Below are 13,425 nucleotides of genomic sequence, written 5' to 3' on the forward strand. Positions count from 1 at the left end.
ATCTTTCGGCTAGCACTTTCGAAATAGCTTTGAAGACTGTATTAGATAGGATAATAGGACGCAAGTCTTTAATTTCTTCCACCACTGATTTCTTAGGCAGAAGAGATATAAAAGTGGACTTTAATCTCCAATCCAAGAACCCGGAATCTTGAAAAAAATTAACCACTTTGATGATATCTGTCTTCATAAAATCCCAGCATTTAACTATCACGTTCACCTGTAAACCATCTGGACCAGGGGACTTCTCCTGACCCAGACTTTTTAGCGCAGACAAAAATTCTTCTTCTTCAATGTTTCTTTCGATGCAAGCGTTTTCATCCGCAGAAATTGAATTGAGGCCTAGATTTACCAAGGAAAACTTGGCATCACCAGTTAGCTTGAATCTGCTACGGAAATGTTCCACTATACTAGCTTTTATCAAATTTTTATCATCCACCCATGAGTCGTTGATGAGCAAACGAGAATAAGTATTTCTCCTTCTTCTAGACTTAGCTATTCTGTGATAGAATTTAGTATTCCTGTCTCCGTCCAGCTGCCATTGGATTCTAGACTTCACTTTAATATGCAACTCTTGCATATCAGTAATATCTTCAAATTTCAGTTTCAGCTGGTTTCTAGCCGTCACTTGAGCATCAGTAATGTTGTCTTCGTCTAGCAACTGATCCAACAACTTTAATTGCTCCAGAGTCCATTCAAATTTGCGATTAGTGTTGCCGAAAACATCCCGATTCCACACTCTCAGCTTAGCCTTAAGCAATTGGAACTTTTTAGCGAGCTGAAAACCAGGCGGACCGATGACTTCGAAAGAATTCCACCATTCAGCCATCAAATCCAAAATAGAGTTATCAAGGCACCACATGCCTTCGAATCTCCAGGGTGGAGGTCCCCAATCTTCTATATTACAGCTCAAAATAATTGGATTATGATCAGACATTGGCCTTGCCATTGCATTGACAGATATAGAAGGAAAATGATCATCACAGCTATCACTTACTAAAAATCTGTCAATTTTGCTTCTGGAATAAATAGAGGAACTACTAATCCAAGTATACTTAGCACCTTGAATGGGAATATCCATAAGATTGTGCTTATCTATGAAACTTCCAAAGTCTTGCATACCTCTAGAAGTCCTGGTACACCCTTTTCTTTCAGCCATATATAAACCTGACTTCATTGAAATCGCCGTAGACACACCAAGGCCATGACCAAATGTCTGACATTAAGCTTAGCTCCTTCCACAGTCTACGCCTCTCAACAACGCTGCAAGGACCATACACTCCAGAAAGAAACCACTTAAAATTATCAATACAAATTTGAAACCCAATATTCACAGAAAAAGTACTCACTATATAGTCGATCATTTGAAATTTATTAGGATTCCATAGGACCAAAATGCCACCTGACCTACCAATGGCATCAAGAGCAATCCATTCAACAAGACCAGGACCCCAAATCCGTCTAACAATTTCTTCCGAACACTTATTGAGCAATGTTTCCTGAAAAACTACAATATCATGTTTGTGAATGAGACACCACCTTTTAACTCTAGCCTTCCTCTTAACAGCCCGTAGGCTTTTTACATTCCAAGATATGATTTGCATCATTGGAAGAAAAAAAATCCAAGAAAAAACCAAAGAAATTAAAGTCCAGAACTTGCCTGCCTACATTGAAAGTTGAACGCATCTGGTTTTTTAATAGCAGACTCTTTCATCAGCAACTTTTTCTCATAAAATAAAATAAAAATAAAATATGAGCAGTTTCGAGACCAGTTATCACTTATCAACGACCGTGTAATAGTTCTTGTTCTAGATCAAGTCTAATGTGCGGGCAGAATTTATGGTTATGTTACTAGAATCCTTCTGAACAAAACCTAAAAACTTTCTCTTCAAATACTAAGGAAACAATGAATTTAAAGTCACTTTTTTCTCCAAGCAAATAATTGATAAACGTAAAACTTTGTTTGCTCACATTTTTGTAGATCACAAAATTTCTCTCTATTCTTTCTCTATGATTCATTCTTCAAGAGTACTGTCATATCTCTCATTATTTTAGGAACATAGAAGCATAACTTCTCTCCCTGATGAATCGGGCGATTACGTTTATGCGACTCAGTGATTAATTTCACTTTCTTTGGTTTGTTTAATCTTTCGATTTTTTTTGTTTGTTAATTTCCTGAATCCTAAATGTTTTGTTATCAGTTTCCTAGAATTCAATTTTAACTATCTAGTTCTCTTCTGTTTTTATTGGTTTTTGTTATTCTCTAGTTTATTTCTCTTTTCTTATTCTTTCTCTCTAGTTCTTTCTCTTTTTTCGGTTTTAATCATCTTTTTAGTCTGATGTTAATAGGTCTACTGATGTTGTGTTAATTCTGCAGAGCCATTACACTACCATGAATGGCATTCAGTATTGGACTTTTGTCCAATATTCTCTTCTTCTGACAATGGTGTTGTTGCAGCCTCATGTAGTCTTCACAACATCTTCTCATGCATTATTGCAGACTATCAATATGATAGACCAAAACAGTATGTTCAAGTATTATGATTTTGATCATGTTTATGATTACTTTGATGTTCTCATGATTCCCAGAAGTGAGTTAGTGAGTCTGAATCAGATCGGAGGAATTCAAAATTTGAATTTTCTACAAAAACAGTTTCCGCCTTTTTTCAAGCGCAATTGGAGGACATGCAACTACTTTCCTTTCAAGTCTCACTTGACCCCTAATTTTCCCAACGCCAGAATTTTTTTTCCTTATATGCAGCATATTTTCTTTCCTTATGTCCCTCACCATAGTTATCACAATATAACTATAATTAGTTACTCTGGATATTCTTAAAACATTTATATTCATCAAGGTTTAACTATCTTAAAGAACAATTGTTTGTTTTTCATCATTCTTCCTTTAAACCCTAACACCATGGCATCTTCTTCAAATAATCAAGTTTCAGCCATTACCTCCCAAATGCAGTTGACAAGAATCCGAGATAGCAATGCTAAACAATTAAGGCGTGCAGTGGGTTCCACAAAAGCTATCTCATCAGCAGCTGAAGAATGGAAGAATACTCTTATTGGTAAACTTCATTCTGATGATCCAGTGGAGACAGATACAATTAGAATGAAAGTTTCTCAAATACTATGGAAGCAGTACAAAGTGAGACAAGTGAGAGCCCTGGACAAAAACATTTTCCTATTCAAGTTTAACTCTATGGAGGTTGTTGAAGCTATTCTCAAGAAAGGCCCATGGAATGTTCAAAAATGTCATCTTAACCTCAAAATATATGATCCCTCTATTGACATTAAAGATCAGGTTTTCACTCATCAAGACTGGAATGTTCAATTCAAGAATCTTCTTCTAGAACATCGTTCAGTTCAAGTTATAGATGAAGCTCTAGAAGAACTAGGTCCAAAAATATTGACTGAACCACCTAACTGCAGACCCGTTGCTGGCAGTATGATAACAACTAGAGTCAGGATTGATCTAAAAAAGCCTCTCTTTAGAGGTGGTTGGTGGAATACGGCATCAGGAGGAGTTACTTAGTTAAGATATCATTGGGAGAGACAACCTCACAAACTTTGTCAGGACTGGTTCACTGTTGATCATAACGATGAAGAATGCAAAAATGTGGCAGAAGATTTAAGGATAAGAAGATACACAAATGAGGAGTATATAGCTCATATACATGAGCTAGCTACAGCTTATGGAGTTGAGATTTCAAATGATGTAGATCTTATGATACAACAAATTTGTGAAGCGAGCCAAAGGCAGATTAATGAAGGAAAAGAAGTGCAGGATGATGTCAGGAAAGCCAAGAGATCAAGGACTACTGATGAGGAAACTGATCAAAACTCTGACTCTAATATGGATTCTCAACAACAGGGTAATCTTGAGAACATCTTAAATCATAATACTGCAACAACAAATGAAGTTGTTGAAGATATGGAACATGACCTGGGTGAAGAAGGAGAACAAATAGCAAAGAAGTACATTCATGCTGGTGTAGAGGGTGCTGCTGTTTTAGTAATCTGTCACTCTTTCTTTTATCCTCAGTTTTTTAATTTTTATCATTTACAGTATTTTTTAGTTCACACCTTTTTTAACTCTGAAATGAACGTTTTAAGCTGGAATTGCCAAGGTTTCCTTGGAAAAGACACTAGAGATCACATTGGTTCGTCTTAACACCCTGCATGCTCCTGATATTATTTTTATTTCTGAAATAAAAATAAATGATAACATGATAGTTAAGTTAACCAATTTTTTGTGTATGCCAAACAGTGGTTATGTTCCTTCTGTAGGTGTTGCTGGTGGTCTTATTCTTTTATGGAATGATGGCTTCTCAGTGGACATAGTTGGCTCTACTAGTAAAATGATACATGATATAATATCCAATGACCCCAGTAAAGGAGAGTGGTTTCTGTCCTGCATTTATGGTACTCCCTATAGAAAAGAACAAAATGAGCAATGGTCTTACATAAATGATTTTAGTAAATCTGCCTCAATTCCTTGGGTAGTTTTAGGTGACCTTAACATCACTATGAGTGCTAATGATAGAAATTACTCTTCTTCTTCTTCTTCTTCTTCCACTCCTTCAGATATTTTTGGTCTAAAGGATTCTAACTTGACAGACCTAGGTTTCAGTGGTTGTCCTTATACTTGGACCAGTAACAAACATGGTACTGGTAAGTTTAAATCTAGACTAGATAGCGCTATAATTAATAGTGAATGGTCAATAGCTTATCCTTATGCTTTGATTACCCATCTTACTCAAAGAGGGTCTGACCATACTCCTATCTTATTAGAGTTAAATGAGGATAATCTAGTCAAAGGTAGAAATTGTAAAATTTTTGAATACTGGCTAAGAAATGAAAATTGTCATGAATAAATTAAGAAAGCTTGGTCTGCATGTTATTCTGGTTCTAATGCTTTCGTTTTTTCTAATAAGTTATCTCACACTAGATCTGTTCTATCCAAGTGGAGTAAGAATACTTTTGGTAACATTCAGAGACGAATCTCAGAATTGCAGCAGAATATATATTTCTCAGCTTCAAGCTACAAACATTGACGATAACAACACATATTCAGTTATTGAACTTGAGAAAGATATCAGACAATTAACTGATATTTTAGCAAGCTCAAATAAACAAAATTCAAGGGATCTTCACTTCAATGAAATAGACAGGAATTCTAAATACTTCCACATCAGAGTTAATAGAAGAAAGTCACGTAACAGGATTGATGCTTTACTAGGACCAGATGGTTCGTGGTGTAGAGACATAGAGTCTCTTGAGGTTCTTTTGAAAAATCATTTTAAGAACATCATGACGACTTCTAATCCGTCCAACAGTTCTGGCTTTCTTAAGTATATTCCTTCTTGTATTACTGAAGATGACAACAGAGAGATAGAAACAGTTCCAACTGAGCAGGAAAAATATGATGCACTCATGACTATGGATCCATGGACTTCTCCAGGACCAGACGGTTTTCCGCCAGGTTTCTATCAAACCCAGTGGCAAATTGTTAAAGAAGATGTTTGCAAAACTATCAAGTCTTTTTTTCATTAAGGTTTTCTCCTAAAGCAACTAAATAAAACAAGCGTGTCTCTAATTCCCAAAACACAAGCTCCACACAGACCGGAGGCTTTTAGACCTATTGCATTGTGCAATACAGTGTACAAGATAATTTCTAAGGTAATTGCATTAAGAATGAAGAAGCATATTTCAAACATAATTTCACCAATGCAGGCTGCTTACGTTCCAGGTAGACTGATTTCTGAAAACGTATGTTTAGTTCAAGAGATTGTGCAGGCCATGAAGAAAATAGAAGGAAAAGGAGGATCTTTAGCTCTAAAGATGGATATGTCTAAAGCCTTCGATAGGCTAGAATGGAGTTTCCTTATTGACATTCTCAAGAAGTTCGGCTTTGGAAGTAAATTCTGTCAATTGATATCTCAGTGCATATCTACTACAGAAATTGAGGTTTTAATCAATGGTTCTCCTACAACTCCATTTAAGCCATCTCGTGAGATTCGTCAAGGTGATCCCTTATCACCTTATTTATTCATTTTAGCAATGGAAAGTTTCTCCAGATTCATGGATCACTGTGAACATCGTGGACAACTAACATGGGTAAAAATTTCTCGTTCTGCTCCCAAAATAAACCATTTATTATTCGCAGATGATTGTATTCTCTTCTGTAAGGATAACTCTACTCAAACAGACAATCTGTTACAAGTTATCAATGAATTTAGTATATTTTATGGACAACTTATTAATTTTAATAAGTCAGCATTATAATTTAGTGGAAATATGGATCCTTCAGACTGTCAAGATATCAGTGGTTTACTGCAAGTTCATCTGCTTAATATCAAGGAAAAAAAATATTTGGGTCTTCCATTTTTTGTTGGCAGAAGTAGAAGAATACCTTTTTCTGTGCACGTTGATAAGATGGATTATAAATACTCTAAGTGGAATGCAAGCAACATGTCAGAGGCATCCAGAAGTGTGATGATACCGAATGTCACTAATACAATTCCCATCCACTATATGTCTAGTTTTAAGTTACCTGATATCACAATCAACAAGATAAATTCTTCTCAACAGGCTTTCTGGAGAAATAAAAAAACAAACAAGGGAAGGCATATAATTACTTGGAAGAGAACAAGCAAACCAAAAGAAGAAGGTGGTTTAGGGTTTCGTGATATGAATACTTTTAACAGGGCTCTACTGGCGAAGTCAGCATGGAAACTCAACACTGATAAAACTAGCATCATGGCAAAATCTCTTCAAGCAAAATACTTCCCAAATGGAGATATTTTTGAAGCAAAACAAAAGTACAACTCCACGTGGTCTTGGAGAAGTATTAGTCCTGAGCTTGGATTTATACAAAGACATAACTGTTGGAATTTTGGTAATGGCGAAACTATTCTAATATGGAAGCATAGATGGATTCCGGAACTCCAAGGTCCTCCCAAGCCTAAGCATGGTTATATAATTCATGAACAGTTTATCCATGTGTCTGCAAAATTCTTCTTCATGGGATATAGATCTTCTGCACAATCTTTTTGAAGCAAATACTGTGAGTTACATCATCAATATCTCAATTCATATGAGTCAATCTGATAATCTTATATGATTTCTTGAAAAGAACGAGAACTTTTCTGTCAAGTCATGTTACAGGAAGATGTGTGAAGAAACACATCCGTACCAATCTTTGGGTCCCAGAATGCAAAAAATATACAAAAGGATGTGGAAAATACCAACTCTTCCTAGGGTTTTCCAATTCCTGCGGAAAGCTTCTTTAAATATTCTAGCTACAAGAGAAGCTCTGGGTTTATCCATTGTTGGCTCATATGATTCATGTCCTTTTTGTGGACAGCAACAAGAAACTGCAGCTCATGTTTTAATGAACTGTAATATCTCCAGAAAAGTTTGGTTTGCAACCATTGGTTGGACGAATGGTAACAATAACAACTTAGTGGAATGGATTTGCAACTGGTTTGATAGTTTGGGGACTCAACAAATTACAGAACAAGACTTAGTTAAACGTTCCATTGTTGCTTGGAGTCTTTGGTCGGACAGATGTGATAAGGTTTTTCAAAATAAAGATCCAAATCTTGAGAAGATCGTTACCTCTTGTAAAGTGTGTTTCGAAGATCAAGCTCTCACTCAACATCTAACTCAGAACAAAACACATAGAGTGAACAGAATCAATGTTCATTGGATTCCCTCTGCCATTGACTGTCTTACTATTAACTGTGATGGTTCTTTTCAATCTGCAAATAATTTTGGTGGTATTGGTCTAATAGTGCGTAATTTTGCAGGAATTCAACAATCAACAAAATGTATCCATTTAAAGGAAGTTAGAAACGCGGAGCAAGCTGAAACCACGGGTCTTCTGAAAGCATTGAAATGGGCAAAGGAGCAGAACCTGGTTAGAGTGGTCTTTGAGATTGACGCGAAGTTAGTGGTAGATGCAGTCAATAAAACTCAAGGTGATGTGGATTGTAGAATGAGAAATTTGATCAAAGATATTAAACAGTATTTTATTTCTTTTAATTCTTGATAACTCAGTTATATTCCAAACGAAAGGAACAAAGTAGCAGACATTCTTTCAAAACTTGCTAGAGTAGATGGTGTTACCCATACTTGGGGTTCAGTTTCACCAGAGGAAATCAGGCATCAGTTAGCTGAAGATGCTAAAAATGTAACTATTTAATTTGTTTCTTAATAAAATCACTTTTCTGCTTCAAAAAAAAAAATTGATGAAGAAAAAAGATTAAATAGAAACAAAGGGGGACATAAGCCAGAACGTGCTGAAGAAAGAAGCACAAAAATAAAAGAAAAATGAGCGGAGATAAAGACATTACATGAACAAGCTCATCCAAAGCGTTTTATTCTGAAACAAGTAATTCTCTGTTTTGATTTAGCCAATTTCTTCTTGAAACCAAGCAAAACTGGTTGAAAATCATTCAATGGGGGAGAAAGAGTATCTTCTGTCACCATGTTCTTCAACAGGTGATGATGAAAATGTTGGATAATCATTATATTGATTGTTACATGTATACGTGGCTAACATACTAAGTTTATTTGTATCATCAGTGGAAGCCATGCTTAACTTTTGAGAGGAAATCCATTCTTTATTCTTGCATTTCGAGAATAAATTTCACCTTCCTCCTTGTAGAGATTATTAATCTCATATTGTCTGGGTTCTCTATGATCCTGCGGTTTATAACTCTATGGGTCGTTCCACTCATTGCCAATTGGTTGTGAGTTGGATGCCCGTATTCTAACATGATATCAGAGCAGGCTATTCGTGTCGAGTCATTTGACCGCACCTTTACTCCAGTCACCCGATTTATTTGTCCACGTGTTAGATCCAACGAGGCTACACGTGAGGGGGCATGTTGAGATTATTAGTCCCACATTGTTGGGTTATCTAAGATCCTGCGGTTTATAATCTCTTAGGGCCTCTCCACTCATTGCCAATTGGTTGTGAGTTGGATGCCTGTATTCTAAAATGGTATCAGAGCAGGCTATTTGTGACGAGTCATTTGACCGCGCCTTTACTCCGCGTCACCCGATTTATTGTCCACGTGTTACACCCAACGAGGCTACACATGACGAGGCATGTAGAGATTATTAATCCCACATTGTCTTGGTTCTCTACGATCCTATGGTTTATAACTCTATGGGTCGCTCCACTCATTACCAGTTGGTTGTGAGTTGGATGTCCGTATTCTAACACTCCTTGGATAAATCAGCCCAGCGAGTTCCTTTCAAAAACTAGGGAAAATATTAGTTGGTCTTCCAACAACTATAATCGTTGTAATTTCCTCAATTACATGATTCGTTGTTGCATCCTTACACGTTGTATCAATTACAACATCCAACTGACTAGTTTTTGCAACATAGTACTTGGTGGTAAAGGCACAACAGAGACCGTTTCACTATCGCATGGCTTAGTAGCATCTCTCCCAACATTAGTAACCCCTAGCTTCTTATATGTCCCTACATTTAATTTATTATCTTTATTGATTACCCTCCATTGTTTGGTTGAGCCTCCGTTAATTTCTGCCGTGTTTATATGCATCTCCTTCCCAAGATCATGAGGAGCTTCAACTAATCTCTTCTTGCATACTCCAAACGTACACTTTACAGTTAGATCAAAAATATGGGACATGTAGTTGCAGGAAATCCTACACTACACCCCTCGTATGATTTCATTGTTGATCAACTCATTTTTAGGTTTACACTCTTAATTTTATTGATTAATTTTTGAATATTCTTACAAGAAAGATAAAGAAGTTAAGAATGATCTCTGCTCTGAACTTTCTCTCTCCTATTTACTTGTTTCTTACTCAAAAAAAGATCTCTCCTTCTTTACAACTCGAATGACTATTTATAAGGAAATACATAGTGGATGACAGCTAATCTGTCCTTTATTTTCGGATATGGTTTGTGACATTCTCGCAACCTTACAAATGTTATCTTCGCAAGCTCTCTAATCTTCGCAAGACTGTCACATCTTTCTCATGATCCTTGCTGACGTTGTTTCTGAAACTGTTCTGCGACGCTATTGTGCAATACCATTGATAATTTCGCTGAGACATAATTATTGCGAGAATCTGATCCTACATCTTGCCTCTTCTCATATCTTCTCTGCAAAGTAGAGAATGATGTGAGAAATGTCGCAACTGCTTATCTTTTCATATTCCACATTTATCACACGTACTCTCTCTCTTCCATTTATTTCTTGACACGTCTTATGTAACCGCTACTTTTCAACCGCTCACGTCTCTTCGTCTTAATGGTGTTTATTTCTTCGAGAAGTAAATTTTCTTTATATACTCTTCTCCCTCCCTCTTTCCACTTTTCTTTTTACTTTCTCTTTTATTTTTATTCTCTCATCTCTGCAACTCTGTCATTCTTCTGCAAATTCTGCTGCTGTAATTTTTTCTTCCTTCAATCTTTTACTTTCCATACATTCCCATACCCTTTACTCAATCATGGCTCCAAGTGGTCATAGATATGAGAAGAATCTACAAGATGTCCAAAAAGATCTTGCTAATAAAGGTCTTACACTCTCCCCCATTCCTGGTGTGAATGCCAAATCAATTCTTTCTGTCAAGCTTTTCTCCAATCAAAATTGTGATGATCAATCAATCATAATTTCCCTAGGTCAAATTATCGCAGGTCTCCCTATTCCTCTTTATAACCCAGACATTCCTTTATTTTATGAAATTCTCGCTCATCCGAAATTTTCGCGAGCCATTTTCCAATTAAGTGGGGACTGCATCCGTCTGATGCTAGAGTTCGCTAATCGTGGTGCTGGTAGAGGATCTCTTTACTCCACAAAACTTAGAGATCCAAAATTCGCAGACCTAGAGATAGTTGCTGAGAAATATACAGTGGCGAATTTCTTTGAAAACTACGAACTTATCTCCATGAAGAAGGAGAATACTCGCTGGGGCATTCGATTAAGAACAAAAGATAACATTGATGAAGCCAGAATTCTTATGCAAGATATTGACTGGCATTCTGGCAAAAATACAACTCCTCGCCAGTCCAAAGATGACAAATGGTGTGTCTTTTCTTTAATGCTAAAGGGTCCCTACATTGCTGGATCAAACATTCTTCCTGTGAATCTCGCTGCATATCAACCTTGGGTCTTCTCCTGGCCCGAGAAAGAGAAAGAGGTAAGTTTCTCTCCTTTAACTCATTTTATATTTCTTTATTGATTTTTACTATTCTGTTCGCTAACTCTTGCGACATTTCGCAGATCCAAAAACTAAAGGATAGTTATAATAGGACTGGGAAATATAGTAATCTATTAGCTCTTCGCTCATACACAGATGAGGTAAGAAACTTTCTCTTATGACTTTAAATAGTACTGTTACTTCCATGCTTCCATTTCTTATTTCTATCTGTGTGTGAAGGTTATTGCTGAAGTAGAAGAATCTGTTGATGCTGCGAAGATTGGTGATAAGGGTAAAGGTACTCTTCGCAGGGAAAAATCAAGTGGTCCTCCTCCAAAGAAAAGAAAAGTTCGTTCTCCTTCTCCTTCAAATGCTCTTCCTAAAGAAAGTTCTGAAAATGATAAGGGTGATGAGGATAACGATGATCTTGCTGCACCTGAAGATTCTCCACCTGAATCTTCTATGGCTAAGCTTTCTGGCCTCTTTTCTGATTTTCTACAAGGGATGGGAGATAGCCAATTCGCAAATACCTGCAAAATATCGCTACTCTTTGTGATGTCCCTTTGCTGGATGGCGATAATTCTCTTCGCGGAGTTTCTAGATCCGTGACTCCCGACTTTTTGCATTCTCTCAATAGTCTGGTATACTTTTATCTTTTTACTTTTTCATTGCTATAACTCAAAATCTCTTTCTATATTAATATTTTTTATTTCTTTTCGCAGGCTGGAAAAGATTCTTTTGTTGTTGCCTCAGATCTGGAGAGAAGACGCGAAAATCTTGAAAAGAAAAATCTTCAATTTCGCAAAAAGAATGAAGAATTGGAAGCTGAAGTTAAAAGTCTTCGCGAGAAAAATAGACAATTAGAAATTGATTCTTCCTCGTATAAGAATAAAATTTCTAGTCTTCAACAAGCTAATAATCAGCTTTATGGTATGTTACTTTTCTCTTTATTCATTCATCCTGTTGTTTTATCTTATTTAAATAATCCTTTTTGCAGACATCTATGGTCTTTCTGATGAAGCCACCCTTCTTCGCTCATTTCCTAATGCCTTGGATAATGATACCCTTCTTGAACGTCTTAACAATTCCTTAAATAGCTTTTCAAATGATAGAATTTCATCTCTTTCTCTAGATGAACTTAGATCGAAATTTCGCCTCTTAGAAATTGATCATAGATCCAGTTTAGGCTTAGCCAACAGATTTGAGCATCTCCTTATTGATTCCAAAGAGAAAACCAATGAATTAAGAACCAAAATTAGCGGTCTCATAGATGATAAGATCGTATCTCTGATCAAGGTGCCAAGGCTTTAGCGAAATTCCAAGAGGCTCTCTTGAAGTTCAACTTGAGCGAGATGAAGCTAACCGCAAGAATATTGAACTCTGCGAAAGGGAAAATCAAATTCGTTCTCGTCTTCTCATAAGTAGTGAGGATGAATTTGTCTGGGCTGCGAAAATTTTAGATGATGCTAGAAAAGATTTAGGCGTAAATGTTAGTCTCCAAGTTGAACATACAGCCTTGATTAGAGACATGATTTCTGACAGAGAAGGTTGCTAATTGCTCTTCTTTACTAATCTTTTGCTTCTTATGATTTTCATCAAGTTAATAATTGGTTGTCTTTTGTTCGCAGATTCTGAAAATAAATATCGTGAAAAGATTGAAGAACTTGAAGCTGAAAAGGAGGAACTCGCAAAGAATCTTTCTTCTCGCAACGACAAGTATTCTAGATTGAAGAATCAAATCAAATCACCATTGAGAATTTTAAGAATGACGCTATGCATTTTCGCAATCAAACCATCCAGATGGTTTGTGATGATCATAATATCCCACATTCTGATTACCCTTGTCTTTTAGAAGAAATCCCACAGAATACTCCCATTTGATTATCTCTGATAGTGAAGCTGACGATGAAGAATCTGATAGTGATGGAAGTTCTGATGGTGATGAGATTCTGACGCAGATGAAGAAGGAAAAGTCTGATGAAGATAATGAAGGATTAACCAAGAAATATCTTTTTCTTCTTTGATTCTTTGTAATACTTGTACATTTATTTCTTTTCTGTATATTTGTGTTTCTTTCATTTTGACCTGCGTAAATAAAACAATTCTTCTTTGCAATATTAATCAATATAATCATTAATTCTTGAATTTTTGAGTAAATCTCTCATATGGAGACAAATAACATTTTCTAATTTCATACATTCCCATACTTGCCTCTGTTATTTGAATCCAAATGAGA

This window comes from Papaver somniferum, chromosome 5 (assembly GCF_003573695.1).
Source record: "Papaver somniferum cultivar HN1 chromosome 5, ASM357369v1, whole genome shotgun sequence".
In the NCBI taxonomy this organism is placed as follows: Eukaryota; Viridiplantae; Streptophyta; class Magnoliopsida; order Ranunculales; family Papaveraceae; genus Papaver; species Papaver somniferum.